Here is a 14607-nt window from a genome sequence, read left to right on the forward strand (position 1 = left end):
ATACTTGAACTTCTTGAATGTGAGTCAATAACTGAGTTGAATTGTATAAAACCCTGATGGGTGGCAGAAGGGAAAGAACATCCCTTTCATCTGATCCCATGCCTGAGATTCCTTCCCTCTGCTATACTACTGGAAATTAACAACTTGTCTGGTGCTTTAAAAATTAATCCTGTTATCATTATAGAGAGAACAGAAGTGAGTGTTTTTAGGTTATTACTTGTACTTAGAAAGACATCATATTCTTTCTTCATGTGTTTTGTGTTTGAGACTAGGGATAAAGGTACAGGAAAAAGGATTTAAGAATAAAACCCAAATCACTAAACATGGACTCTTCTTTTTGTTTTTGTTTTTGTTTTTTTGTTTTTTATGAGATGGAGTCTCACTCACTCTGTTGCCCAGGCTGGCGTGCAGTGGTGTGATCTCTGTTCACTGCAACCTCCACCTCCTGGGTTCAAGCAATTCTTCGCCCTCAGCCTCCTGAGTAGCTGGGATTACAGGAGCATGCCACCATGCCTGGCTAATTTTTGTATTTTTAGTAGAGATGGGTTTCAGTATGTTGGCCAGGCTGGTCTAGAACTCCTAACCTCCAGTGATCCAGCCATGTCGGCCACCCAAAGTGCTGGGATTACAAGCGTGAGCCACCACACCCGGCCAAACATGGAGTCTTTACTCAACATTATAGTAACATGAAAGGGGAGATCATGAGAATTAATGAATGTTTTAGAAGGCATGGATTACTTATAAAAAAGGAAAGATCAGGCCTGGCGCAGTGACTCACGCCTGTAATCCTAGCACTTTGGGAGGCTGAGGCGGGTAGATCACGAGGTAAGAGGATCAAGACCATCCTGACCAACATGGCTAAACCCCATCTCTACTAAAATACAAAAAATTAGCTGTGCGTGGTGGCACACGCCTGTAGAACCCGGGAGGCGGAGGTTGCATTGAGCCGAGATCGAGCCACTGCACTCCAGCCTGGCGACAGAGCAAGATTCCGTCTCCAAAAAAAAAAAAAAAAAAAAAAAAAAAGCTCAATCTGCCATACATTATGTGCTTGTTTCAACAACCCTTGTTTCCTTTTCTTTTCACTTCTCTTTTTTTTTTTTTTAAGCGGCCTAAATGGGGTGAAGAGTGAGTTATCTGACAAATTTAGATTTTGCAAACCTGTGCATTGATGAGAGTGCTATTGAAACACATTAACAAAGATTTTCAACACACGAATGTGTCATTTCCTTTCTTCATGTACCAGATGCTGAAATACTACGAGGTAAAGATTTTAGGTTTCAGTTGTAAAGAGAGAAAAGTGGATAAATCAGTGCTGCTTTCTTTAGAACCAAAGGTAAAAAAAGGCTTATTTTAATGTTTTATTCCAGAATTGTTTCTATTGATTGTTATGTGTCTGCTCTATGTGTGTATGTGTGTGTGTGATATATGATATGTTTCTGTGTGCGTGTGTGTATATATATATGATGAATGATTTCTAGTAGAATGCTCTATTCTATCAGCAGTAATTTGTTTTTTTTTTTTGAGATAATCAAAAAATAGAGATTTCTGCTAAATTTTCCGTGAGTGAAAAACATATGTGTTCACAAATACACATGAAATATACTAAATGCTTTGTAGTTTGAACTGGCAAGGTGGTTTTTTTTTTCATATAATTAAGCATATTTTGTTTAAAATATTGACTTTATTCAAAGTATAATTTGATATATTTCAGGTATTCTCCTTTCATAACTTTTCATGGAACATGTTTGGCTTTAATTTAATGCCTTTTATTATCTTTCCTTGATGACATAGCAAATATTGGCTGGGTATCTACTATATGCACTTCATTGAACTAGATGTGGGGAAAGGATACAAAAAATAAAATATAGTTCTTTTTGTGTTTGGGAATCTTAATGATTTAAAACATCCCCAACTAGGCATAATGTAATTTGAGCACCTTAAGTAATATGAAAGAGCTATAGATAATTACTATGAAAATATAGGCGAGGCCAAAATTACTTCTATGGGAAAAAAGTCTATCAGAAATAAATCTTCATGGAGATGCTAGAAATCCTATTAATCTTGAAGAATAAGTAAGATTCACACAGCATACAATGGGAGGTTGGCGTTTGCATTGACCAGGTAAATATAGTTATAGAAAAACCATAGAACTGAGATTATGAATGTTTCATGCAGTGATTAGCAGTTTTTTGCAGTGGGTAAGAGCTGATCTTCTGGGAGTAGACTGCCTGTGTTCAAATGCCAGCTCCCCCGCTCCCTAGCCGCATAACATTGACTAGTTACTTACACATTTCAGGTCTTAGTTCCCTACCCTGTAAAATGGAGAAAATACTGCTGTGTACCTCATGAACACACTGTGAGAACAAAATAAGAAAAGCTCATATTTTTTTAAAAACAGCATTTTAAAATAACAGTGATTCATATATTGATGGTTTTTTGTGTATCAGGCAATTTACAAAAATTATTTGTAATGCTCACAATAATTCTTTAAACTTATATTGTGATCATATTTTACATATCTAAAGAAATTTCAGTTAAAATAAGTTAAAATATTTGCCTAAGGTCACACAGCTAAATGATGTCACAGTCAATACTCAAATCTAGATTTCAGATTCAAAAGTTGGTGCTCTTTCTTCTTTGCTACCAAGGATGAATATCAGTGACCTCAGGCGCAATATAAATATTTCCATTTCTTACTAAAATCCTTCTTACAGACAGGTTCCTTAAGCTGTTCCTTAAGCATAAAACTGTTAGTTTCACAAATAATCTTAACTTAATTTCCATGTTATATACACATTCAACTGCTGTTACAAAACTCAAAGTTTTTATTTTATATTATAAAGAGGATCACAAGGTTATTATTTATTCCAAATCTTGAAGATAAAGTTGACCTTAAGAATATGATGAAAAAACTAAATAGGGAAAAATCTTGGAAAAATGAATACATGTCAAGTATGAAAAGACAGATGGTAAATATGTATTAAATATAAAGAACTTATTCACATGCACAGCTAAAAGCAACCTGTGGGGATGTGTAAGCAGTGAATATGAATAGATAATAACCCAAGAAGAAAAATATATGACAAACAATTACAGTGAAGTCTCTCTCTTAACATTAATAATAAAAAATAAAAATGAAAACCACTTTTAGTATTATTTAACTCTTATCAAAATCTAAATGATTCTAAAATAAGCTTTATTATTCAATGGTAGTGAATTTTGCTTGAAACTGCCATATTCATATATAAGTCTGGAATATTTATAAATTTATGCAATCTTTTTAAAGATCACTGAGACAGTAGAGCCCAAGAAGTTCAAAATAGTTTTCCTTTCACCTTTGAATTTCACATATGGTGAATTATCCTAAAGAAATGTTTTAAAAGAAGAAAGCTAAATTATGAAAATAATGACCAGGTGTGGTGGCTCACGCCTGTAATCCCAGCACTTTTGGAGGCCGAGGCGGGTGGATCACCTGATGAACATGGTGAAAAATACAAAAATCAGCTGGGCATGGTGGCAAATGCCTATAATCCCAGCTACTTGGGAGGCTGAGGCAGGACAACCGCTTGAACCCAGGAGACAGGGGTTTCATTGGGCTGAGATCGCACCATTAAACTCTAGTCTGGGTGACAAAGCGAGAATCCATCTGAAAAAAAAAAAAAGGAAATATTTATAACATCATTATTTGTATCAGTGAAGCATTGCCACCTGACAAAAGGAAAAAAAAGTTTAAAAGAAAAAAATTATATTTTAGAAAAATGACTATATAAATAAGATTATATATATACACACACATACATATATATACACACACACACATATATATATATGTTGAATTACTATGTAGCAAAGACTTGGAACCAGCCCAAATGTCCCTCAGTGATAGACTGAATAAAGAAAATGTGGCACATATACATCATGGAATACTATGCAGCCATAAAAAAGGATGAGCTCATGTTCTTTGCAGGGACATGGATGAAGCCGGAAACCATCATTCTCAGCAAACTAACACAGGAACAGAAAAACAAACACTGCATGTTCTCACTCATAAGTGAGAGCTGAACAATGAGAACACATGGACACAGGGAGGGGAACATCACACACCGGGGCCTGTTAGTGGGTGGGAGGCAAGGGGAGAGATAGCATTAAGACAAATACCGAATGCATGCGGGGCTTAAAACCTGGATGATGGGCTGATGGGTGCAGCAAACCACCATGGCACATGTATACCAGTGTAGCAAACCTGCACAATCTGCATGTGTATCCCAGAACTTAAAGAATAATAAAAAAAATTTCAAGTTTGAAAAATTCATTTGAAATATTAAAATAATGTGATGATTTTAAGGAAAATGCATAATACCAAATGATATTTGCATGACAACATGAACTATGTTACATGTGTACATATATCCAAGGACTTCAGTTTCATTTAAAAAATTAAGGGGTTTTTTTGCTTTATTAGGGTGATGAGGTGACAGAAATTTTATCCTGACATATCTATAATATTATGATAATGTTTGATAAGAAAAACAAGAAAAAGTAAGTGTATGGTTCCAAACAAATTAACCTTGAAATTCTTTCATTATGAATTTCCTGTAAACTTTTCATCCACTTGATAAAAAGCTGATATTACAGAAACGTGTTTCACTTCTCGTGAGCACGTGCTTTTAATAGATTACACAAACGCAAAGGATTTCACAATCCTTTATCAGTACATTGACATTTAATAGGAAAAGTCACTTTATGTGAAGCTACTGTTTTTCCTAACTTTGGAACTGATATTAAAAGGCACACTTGGACAGTGTGAGTCGTTCACTGCCTGCTAATGAAGGCTCATGCATGTATGTATGTTCACGTTACTAAAAAATTACAATGATTATAGCCAGAGTAAGGAGCTGAAATAATCTGGTAATTTTAATAATAAATGCTTTTGAAGCAAAGTGGCTTCACTGAGGGTAATATTTTTTGTTTCAGTTTGCTAGTTACATGCAGTGCAGAGAGAAATATTTTATTTTCCAATGTGTAACAGAAGAATTTTTAAAATTCCCACTTTAGTGAACCACAAAGTTTTCTTGAGGCATAACCCAAGATAGAAAATCCAGTCATCTTGAAAAAGATCCTGCCTTTCATTTCATTTATTAATGTAATTTTAAATACTGCATTATGTATATAATGAGCACCTTCAGGAACTCTCTGATTCCTGAACCAAAGAGATCAAAACTCCATATCATGGATCTGGCTTGGATGAGAGAAGACACATGATAGATAAGACAAATAAGGAAAATATGTTTTAGGGGAAAGAAAATGAAGCCAGGATGGGGAAGACAAGGCCCCAAGGGGTTGTAGGTTGAAACTGGATGTTCAGGAACAGTCTGCTTCCTTACTTGCTTTTTCTTTCTTCTTTCTTCTTTCTTTCTTTTTTTTTTTTTTTTTGAGACAGAGTTTTATTCTTGTTGCCCAGGCTGGAATGCAGTGGCCTGATGTTGGCTTACTGCTACCTCTGCCTCCAAGGTGCAAGCGATTCTTCTGTCTCAGCCTCCTGAGTGGCTGATATTACAGGTGCCCACCACCACACTCAGCTAATTTTTTGTATTTTTAGTAGAGACGGGGTTTCATCATGTTGGCCAGGATGGTCTCAAACTCCTGACTTCAGGTGATCCACCCACCTCGGCCTCCCAAAGTGCAGGGATTACAGGTGGTCTGTTTTATTGAGTCAGACTTTAGTGAAGGCCTGAGTGAGACAAGAAGGCATTCAGGGGCTTTGAGCATGGGAGTGACTCAACCTGCCTTACTTTTTAAGAGGATTCTTTTGGAAACTGTGTGGAGAATTAATTCAAGAGTATAAGAATGAAAATCAGGGTGCTATTAACATCAACGCTCAATAGCTCATGCCTATAATCCCAGAAATTTGGGAGGCTGAGGTGGGAAGATTGCTTGAGGCTAAAGAGTTTGAGATCAGCCTAGGCAACATAGCAAGACTGCATCTCTAGAAAGAAAATAAACAGGTAACTGAGCATGGTGTCATGTACCTGTAGACCCAGCTACTCAGGAGGCTGAGGTGGAAGAATCGCTTGAACCCAGAAGGTCAAGGTTGCAGTGATGTGATCACGTGGCTGCACTGCAGCCTGGGCACGAGAGCAAGACCTTGTCTCAAAAAAAAAAAAAACAAAAACAAATTGTCAAGGCGAAAAGGATGATGGGGCTTGGACAGGATGCTAGCAGGGAAGTGACAAGAAGCCCTCAGTTTCTGCATAGTATTTGAAAACAAAGCAACAGGATCGGATGAGAGATGGGAAGTAGTGGATGAGAAAAGGCGAGGAACAAGGAAGACCTCTAGGTTTGGACCATGTTAGAATTCTAAGCAGAAATGTTGTTAGGCAGTGGCATATATGGGTCTGGAATTGAGAGGCGAGGTATGGGCAAGAGATAAAGATCTAAGAGGCATCAGTCTTCCAGATTATATTTAAAGCAGTGAGGCCAGTGAGATCACCAAGGGAGTGAAAATAGAAGGAGAGAAAACAGAACAGAAACTGGGCCCTCGCTCATTCTGCTATTGAGATACTGGGGAGAAGAGGAGGAATATCCAGAAAAAAAAAAAAAAACTCCCCTGGATGTGCTATCTCAGTGCAATCATCAGTATCTCTCTTCTCAACCGAAAACCATGAGCATGAACAACTTTCATTTATGCATTCAGGGACTTTCATTTTTATACATTTACCGCTGCCAATCTTGCAAGGTTTTATTTCTGCTTCTACCACACAGGAAAAAAACAACTTAAATTCTATGTGGCAGGTTATGGATTTCTTGCAGGACACCAACTTCTTTGTTCTTTTCCATGACCCTGACTGCTTCTTGTTTTTCTCCTGCAGTGTCAAAAAGTTCTTCCTTGTCTTTTGTACTGAGTCTTCTTCCTCTACTCACCCATTGAATATCATGTTTTTCAAGTTTATGTCTCTGGTGTTTTTTTTTTCTGGAAAAATGGTATCTTCTACTGTTTGATTTTTTCCTCCTATTCTTTGTTAAAGTGCTATGGTTTAGATGCTATTAATTTGTCCTCTCTTTTAATGCCCTGGGATTTTCCTCCTAATTGTCTGCACCATTGCTGCTACCCAAGATGCCTGGCTGGGGTAGATAAAAATAAGCTGAAGTCCAAAAATTGGAATAGAATGGAAGGAATGGATCCAAGGAAATCAGGAGTTTTTGTGCAATCAGATGTGGGTCTTATACATGAGAATGTTCTAGAAAATAAGCTCTGGCTTCAGATTTGAGTGACTGTGCTTTGCTGGCATATGCCTAACTGTATCATGTATTCTTCACTACATAGTAAGTAAATAATAATAATAAGTGGGTATGATAATAAATAGATGATGTAAATGGATGATATACCCACAGTGAAAATCCTGGAAAAATAAAAGGTAGGCTTCTATAGAAAATCCACCTTGTAGCTGGTTGTATTATGTAAAACAAAAGCTGATTCTGAGACTGAGATCTATGTTGGCTATATTCGCTCGATCAGCACACAGGCAGTAGTTCAAGCCATGGAAGCAGATGAGATTCTTGGAGAGACTGTGCAGACTAAGAAAAAAGGCAGTAACATCAGAAAATGCCACAAATCCTATGACTGCATTATCTCTGATGAACATGATCTTTTTTTTTTCTGGAAAATATATATACCAACATTTCATGCAGTTCATGATAAACCAATCGCTTTTGAACACTGGCCCCAGAAAGCAAACAGACTTCCCATGGTGCACAATTGTAGCGATAGGGAATATTGTTCATTCCTCATTCCGCCGAGTATGCTTTAGTGCGCACCTCCCTTCTGGTCCACCACACTTGTCAGGGACATTTTATAGACCAAATATTGTCAGTTAGTCTAAACCACTCATAGACATGTACTAGAGAGTTTTCCTTTTTCAGAGTTTAAATAAATCTTCCCAGGTTAACCACAGTTTAAAATACATTAGTCCACAAAATGTTTATTATCACCTCTATATGCTAAAAAAAGATAAACCAAAGGTTAGAGACTTAAAGAAAAACAAAATCAAGCTTCATGTCTAGTTCAAAGTGAAAGGGAGAAAGGCAAAATGTTTAATAAACAATATATATTGTGTCACTAATAATATTAATCCAGGTCACTACTGCCAAAGCAAAGAATACTTTTTTTTTAAAAACTTTATTTGTATAGATAGTGATCAGTGTTATATTTTGGGTAGGTCGTGAAAGCCAGATCAATTTATGTGATCAGAAAAATAAAGGAAGAAATTGATGAGTCAGATGCTACCAGGTCCTTGCCTCTCCAGCCTCTTCTTTTTGAACCTCTTTTGTACCTGTCTGGAGAAAAAGAATAAAGAGTGTACTACCAACCTAACCAAGGTTATTATAGTCTGGTTGTTTAAAATACCATTTTTTTCTCCTTTTGTCTTTTTCCCACTTTCCAAGGTACTCAAGAAAATTGAACAGATGTAATAGATCAAATTAAAACACTTTATTTCCTGAAAGCCTTTTTTGTCTATTGTGATGTGCACTACCCCTCTCCTTTCATGGGAGAGACAGGAAGTTACCTGAATCTAGGCTGAAAAGGTTATGTGAAAAGAAAGTATAATAAAAGGGACACTTGGCTTTTTAAATCTTTGTCTTCTCTTAACCTAGGTAAGGCATATTAGAAATAAATATGTAAAGGAGAAAACTAAATGATGTCTTTATGAAAAATTAAAACTGCTTGCAGTTCCATGTTGTTCATACCTTAATGCTTTTTAACATGATATTTTCCATCCTGGAATGACCGTACCCCAGATTCTGCTCATTTTCAAAACCCTGATTCATTGTCATCTTTTCTGTATTCCTACCTTGATTACCCACTTCCCCAAAAGAGGTCATCACTCCCTTTTGTCCTATGCCTGTGCCTTATATATATATATAAAATATATAATAATTATGTTATTATATTAAATATATATTATATAATAATGTAAATATATTATATGATATGTTGCCAATTATATGATATATAAAATATATATAATATATTTGCCAATTATATAATATATACTATATTAACATAATATAAATTACATATAATTATACATATTATATATTTATATTATATAATATATAATTGGCAAATATATAGTATTATATATAATATAATGGCAAATATATAATATATGTTATATTAATATAATAATATATTTACTATAGCATATATTTTATGACATTTATGTATTATATATTTGTCAATTATATAATATATTTTATATTAACATATAATATAAATTATATATTGTATAATTTATATATAAATATGTATTATATGTTATAAATGTATATATAATGAATATTTATACAGTTATTCATATATTTATATATTCTATTTATTCAGTATGTTGTATTTATTCAGTATATTCAATATTCAGTATATTCTATGTTCCGGGTTGCTTTAGGCTCTAGTGGCGTAATGTGTACAAAATCAGACATGGTCCCTACTCATTCAGAGTTCACAGTGTAAAGATATTTATCAGATCCTAAGGCTTCAGCTTTTTTCACAAACGTTATTACCTGGTAGATAGAATAATCTGAGATGTTTCTTTTGCATTTCAGTAAAAATGGAGCCAGAATATCTCAAATGCGAGGATCAAAGCCATAATCAAACATATGGAGAAGGGGCCAGTAGGTAGCCTAAAAGGAAACCATTTCTGGTTATAGACACGCACTAAGTAATAATGTTTCAGTCAACACAGGACCATATATATGATGGTGGCCCCATAAGATTATAATGGAGCTGAAAAATTCTATCACCTATTGACCTCACAGCTGTTCTAAGGGAATAGCACATTGCATTACTCACGTATTTGTGGTGATGCTGGTGTAAACAAGCCTACTGCTCTGCCAGTCATTTAAAAGTATAGCACCTACAGTTACGTAAGTATGTAATACTTGATAACAAATGTTAATGGTTTATGTATTTACCACATTACACTTTTTAATCATTATTTTAGTGTGCACTCTTCCTACTTATAAAAAAAAGATTCAACCATAAAACAGCCTCGGGCAGGTCGTTTAGGAGGTCTTCTGGAAGAACACATTGGTATCATAGGAGATGTTATTGTTTCTGAAGATCTTTCAGTGGGAGAAGATATGGAGGGAAAGACAGTGCCATTGATGAGCCGGACCCTGTGCAGGCCTAGGCTAATGTGTGTGTTTGTGTCTTAGTTATCAACAAAAAAAGTTAAAGAAGTAGAAACATTAAAAAAAAAAAAAAAGGTTAAAATAGCTTATAGGATAAAGCAGTTTAGAAAGAAACTATTTGTGTACAGCTATACAATTTATGGTTTAAGCTAAGTGTTATTACAAAAGAGTCAAAAAGTTGTTTTAAAAAAGTGTATAAAGTATAAACGGTACTGTAAACTAGGGCTAATTTATTATTGAGGAAATAAAATTGTTTATACATTTAGTGTAGCTGAAGTGTGCAATGTTTATGAAGTCTACAGTGTTTCACATTCACTCACTACTCACTCACCCAAAGCACCTTCCAGTCCTGCAAGTTTCATGTATCCTAATTGCCCTGTACAGATGCACAACTTTGTATCTTTTATACCATATTTTGACTGCATTTCTCTACGTGTAGATATGTTAGAAACACACATACTTCCCATCGTGTTCCAACCTGCCTACAGGATTCAGCACAGTATAACATGCGGTATAGGTGTGTAACCTAGGAGCAATAGGCCAGACCATCTAGGTTTGTGTAAGTGCACTCTGTGATGTTCATACAGCAATGAAATTGACTAGCAATGCATTTCTCAGAACGTATCTTAGTCCTTAAGTGACACATGTCTGTACATACCAGGTATACATGAACACAATTTTTGCGAATCCATCTCTTACAAACTGAGTTCAAAGTTAAAAAGCATTAGTACATAGTTCCAATTGCCTTAAACTATAGGGTTTTCTTTCTTCAATTTTTTAAAATTATATTTTAAGTTCTGGGAATACATATGCAGAATGTGCAGGTTTGTTACATAGGTATACACATGCCATGGTGGTTTGCTGCATCCATCAACCCATCATTTACATTAGGTGTTTTTCTTAATGCTATCCATCCCTTTGCCTCCCACCCGCTGACAGGCCCTAGTGTGTGATGTTCCCCTCCCTGGGTCCATGTTTTCTCATTGTTCGGCTCCCACTTATGAGTGAGAACATGTGATGTTTTGTTTTCTGTTCCTGTGTTAGTTTGCTGAGAATTATGGTTTCCAGCTTCATGCATGTCCCTGCAAAGGACATGAACTCAGTCATTTTTATGGTTGCATAGTATTCCATGGTGTATATGTGCCACATTTTCTTTATCCAGTCTATCATTGATGGGCATTTGGATTGGTTCCAAGAATGGCGATCATTAAAAAGTCAAGAAACAACAGATGCTGGAGAGGATATGGAGAAATAGGAACGCTTTTACACTGTCGGTGGGAGTGTAAATTAGTTCAATCATTGTGGAAGACAGTGTGGCGGTTCCTCAAGGATTTAGAACCAGAAATATCATTTGACCCAGCAATCGCATTACTGGGTATATACCCAAAGGATTATAAATCATTCAACTATAGTTTTAAAGTGAATTTTGCTAAGTTTTATTGTCATCTCAGTTTTTTAAAATTATTTGGATTTTTTGTTCATTTGTTTTGCTTGGTGAGTAAAACTGCTATTTAAATCTAATAGGGTAAATTTAAAGGGAGGAAATAGGAGTGTGAATCTAAATAATCCAGTTTGGCTTCTTACAGTAGTTCATTTTCCCAGATAATTGTTTATTTATTTTGCTTTGCCTCTCCCTGAGAAAGGAGATTTGGGTTCTGTGCCTACCTCCCTTCATTCCCTTTTGCCACAGTGGTCATATCCATTAAAGAACACAGTCCTTGGTCAGATCAACATAGGATTCATGAAAACCAACTCTCAGAAAGGAGGAATATGCAAAGATTGTCATTACAAACTGCCAAATAAAGAATATCCTTAGTGATGTTTTCAAAATATATTGACAGGAGTTGAGTCATATCCTTACATGTCACTGCCTCTCCCCACAGTGGGATGAACACTTGCATCTGAATGATCGCCTTTCATTTCCTGGGCTGGATTTGAGTTTGCTGTCCTGACGCTGCCGGTGCACTCAGTTAGAACTGTGCTGTGCTAAGTCCATTACTCAGCATTCAAAAAATAAGAAATGATCAGAAGATATTGGCTTTAGGCTAAATCTATCAATCACATGAACTAAACTGTGTCCAACAAAAGAAGTCATATAATGTCGTTTTATGGAAAAGATTCTTAAAATGTGGTCCTCAGACCAATTGCATCACCTCTTGAGAATTTGTTGGAATTGTAAATTCTTGAGCCCTCACCCCAAATATCAGAAACTCTGGGGATGAGGCCCATCAGTCTCTTGTTATCAAACCTTTCCAATGTTTCTGATACATGTTAAAGAGACACAGGAACATTTTTGTTGTTGTTGTTAAGCTACTTAGTATGCACATAAAATTTAGATTATGCTGAAAAAGGTACAAGGACATATTTGTATGGCTGCCAATGTAAAATGAGAAAAGGCCTGGAAAGTGAAAGAGAGAGAGAGAAGAGAGAGAGAGAAAGGAAAGAGAGGGGAGAGGGAGAGGGAGAAAGGGAGAGAGACAGAGAGGAAGAGAGAGACCGGGTGCTATGGCTCACACCTGTAATCTCAGCACTTTGGGAGGTTGACTTGAGGTCAGGAGTTCAAGATCAGCCTGGCCAACATGGTAGCAGAGAGCTGAAATTGTACCACTGCACTCCAGCCTGGGCAACAGAGTGAGACTCCATCTCAAAACAAACAAGCAAACAAACAAACAAATAAATAAATACTTTTTTTTGAGACAGAGTTTCTCTCTTCTTGCCCAGGCTGGAGTACAATGGCACAATCTCGGCTCACTGGAAGCTCTGCCTCCCGAGTACAAGCGATTTTCCTGCCTCAGCCTCCCGAATAGCTGGGATTACAGGTGCCTGCCACCACACCTGGCTAGTTTTTTTGTATTTTTAGTGGAGATGGGGTTTCACCACATTGGCCAGGCTGGTCTCGAACTCCTGACCTCAGGAGATTCACCCGCTTCAGCCTCCCAAAGTGCTGGGATTACAGGTGTGAGCTGCTGTGCCTGGCCAATAAATAATTTTTTTAAACAGCCAGGAAATATGTGTTTTTTCCAAATATGCAAAACTATTTGTTCTAAGGGAAATTGTTTTTTCAGTGAATAGAGTAATTAAAATAATACTAAGGAAATTCCTTATTTGGCAGTTTGCAATGACAATTTGTGTGTACATCATTTCTGAGAATTAGTTTTCCTGAATCCTTTTTTTTTTTTTTTTAGGTTATATGTGCATAACGTACAAGTCTGTTACATATGTATACATGTGCCATGTTGGTGTGCTGTACCCATTAACTCATCATTTACATTAGGTATATCTCCTAATGCTATTCTTCCCCACTCCTCCCACCCTATGACAGGCCACAGTGTGTGATGTTCCCTATCCTGTGTCTAAGTGTTCTCATTGTTCAGTTCCCACCTGTGAGTGAGAACATGCAGTGTTTGGTTTTCTGTCCTTGCGATAGTTTGCTCAGAATGATGGTTTCCAGCTTCATCCATATCCCTACAAAGGACATGAACTCATCCTTTTTTATGGCTGCATAGTATTCCATGGGGTATATGTGCCACATTTTCTTAATCCAGTCTATCACTGATGGACATTTGGATTGGTTCCAAGTCTTTGCTATTGTGAGTAGTTCCACAATAAACATACGTGTGCAAGTGTCTTTATAGCAGCATGATTTATAATCCTTTGGGTATATACCCAGTAATGAGATGTTTGGGTCAAATGGTATTTCTAGTTCTAGATCCTTGAGGAGTCGCCACGCTGTCTTCCACAGTGGTTGAACTAGTTTACAATCCCACCAACAGTGTAAAAGTGTTCCTATTTCTCCACATCCTCTCCAGCACCTGTTGCTTCCTGAATTTTTAACGATCTCCATTCTAACTGGAGTGAGATGGTATCTCATTGTGGTTTTGATTTGCATTTCTCTGATGACCAGTGATGATGTGCCCATCTGACAAAGGGCTAATATCCAGAATCTACAAAGAACTTAAACAAATTTACAAGAAAAAAAATCAAACAACCCCATCAAAAAGTGGGTGAAGGATATGAACAGACACTTCTCAAAAGAAGACATTTATGCAGCCAACAGACACATGAAAAAATGCTCACCATCACTGGTTTTCCTGAATCCTATGTTGATATGGACAAGGACTATGATCTCTAATGGATTTAAACACTGTGGAGGAAGCGGATGGGGGAAGGCAGGCATAGTGCTCAAATCCTCTCTTTTCTCAGGTAGAGGCAAATTAAAATAAATATCTGGGAAAATTGACTTTTGTGAGAAGTGAAATCAGGTTATTCAGATCCAGACGTTTCTTTTGTTTCCTTCCTTTTACCCTATTAAATTACTGATTACATCATTTTACAAGTTATTTTCTGTCACTTGTAAAAAATTTTTCAGCTAAGAAAGAAGAGCTACCTCTTTTCCCACACTCAATAAACACACCT

General features: G+C 36.3%; 1 protein-coding gene across 2 annotated transcripts in view; it reads left to right on the forward strand.

Moving 5' to 3' along the window:
• Positions 1 to 1110: 1110 nt before the first annotated feature.
• Positions 1111 to 14607, forward strand: part of MSR1 (macrophage scavenger receptor 1) — an 85455-nt gene continuing 71958 nt past the window's right edge. For both annotated transcript variants that reach the window (XM_050800258.1, XM_050800259.1), the window contains exon 1: positions 1111 to 1336. The gene's annotated coding sequence lies outside the window, so the exon portion shown is untranslated. The remainder of the gene's footprint in view (positions 1337 to 14607) is intronic.

The sequence above is a fragment of the Macaca thibetana genome, chromosome 8 (assembly GCF_024542745.1).
Source record: "Macaca thibetana thibetana isolate TM-01 chromosome 8, ASM2454274v1, whole genome shotgun sequence".
Classification (NCBI taxonomy): domain Eukaryota; kingdom Metazoa; phylum Chordata; class Mammalia; order Primates; family Cercopithecidae; genus Macaca; species Macaca thibetana.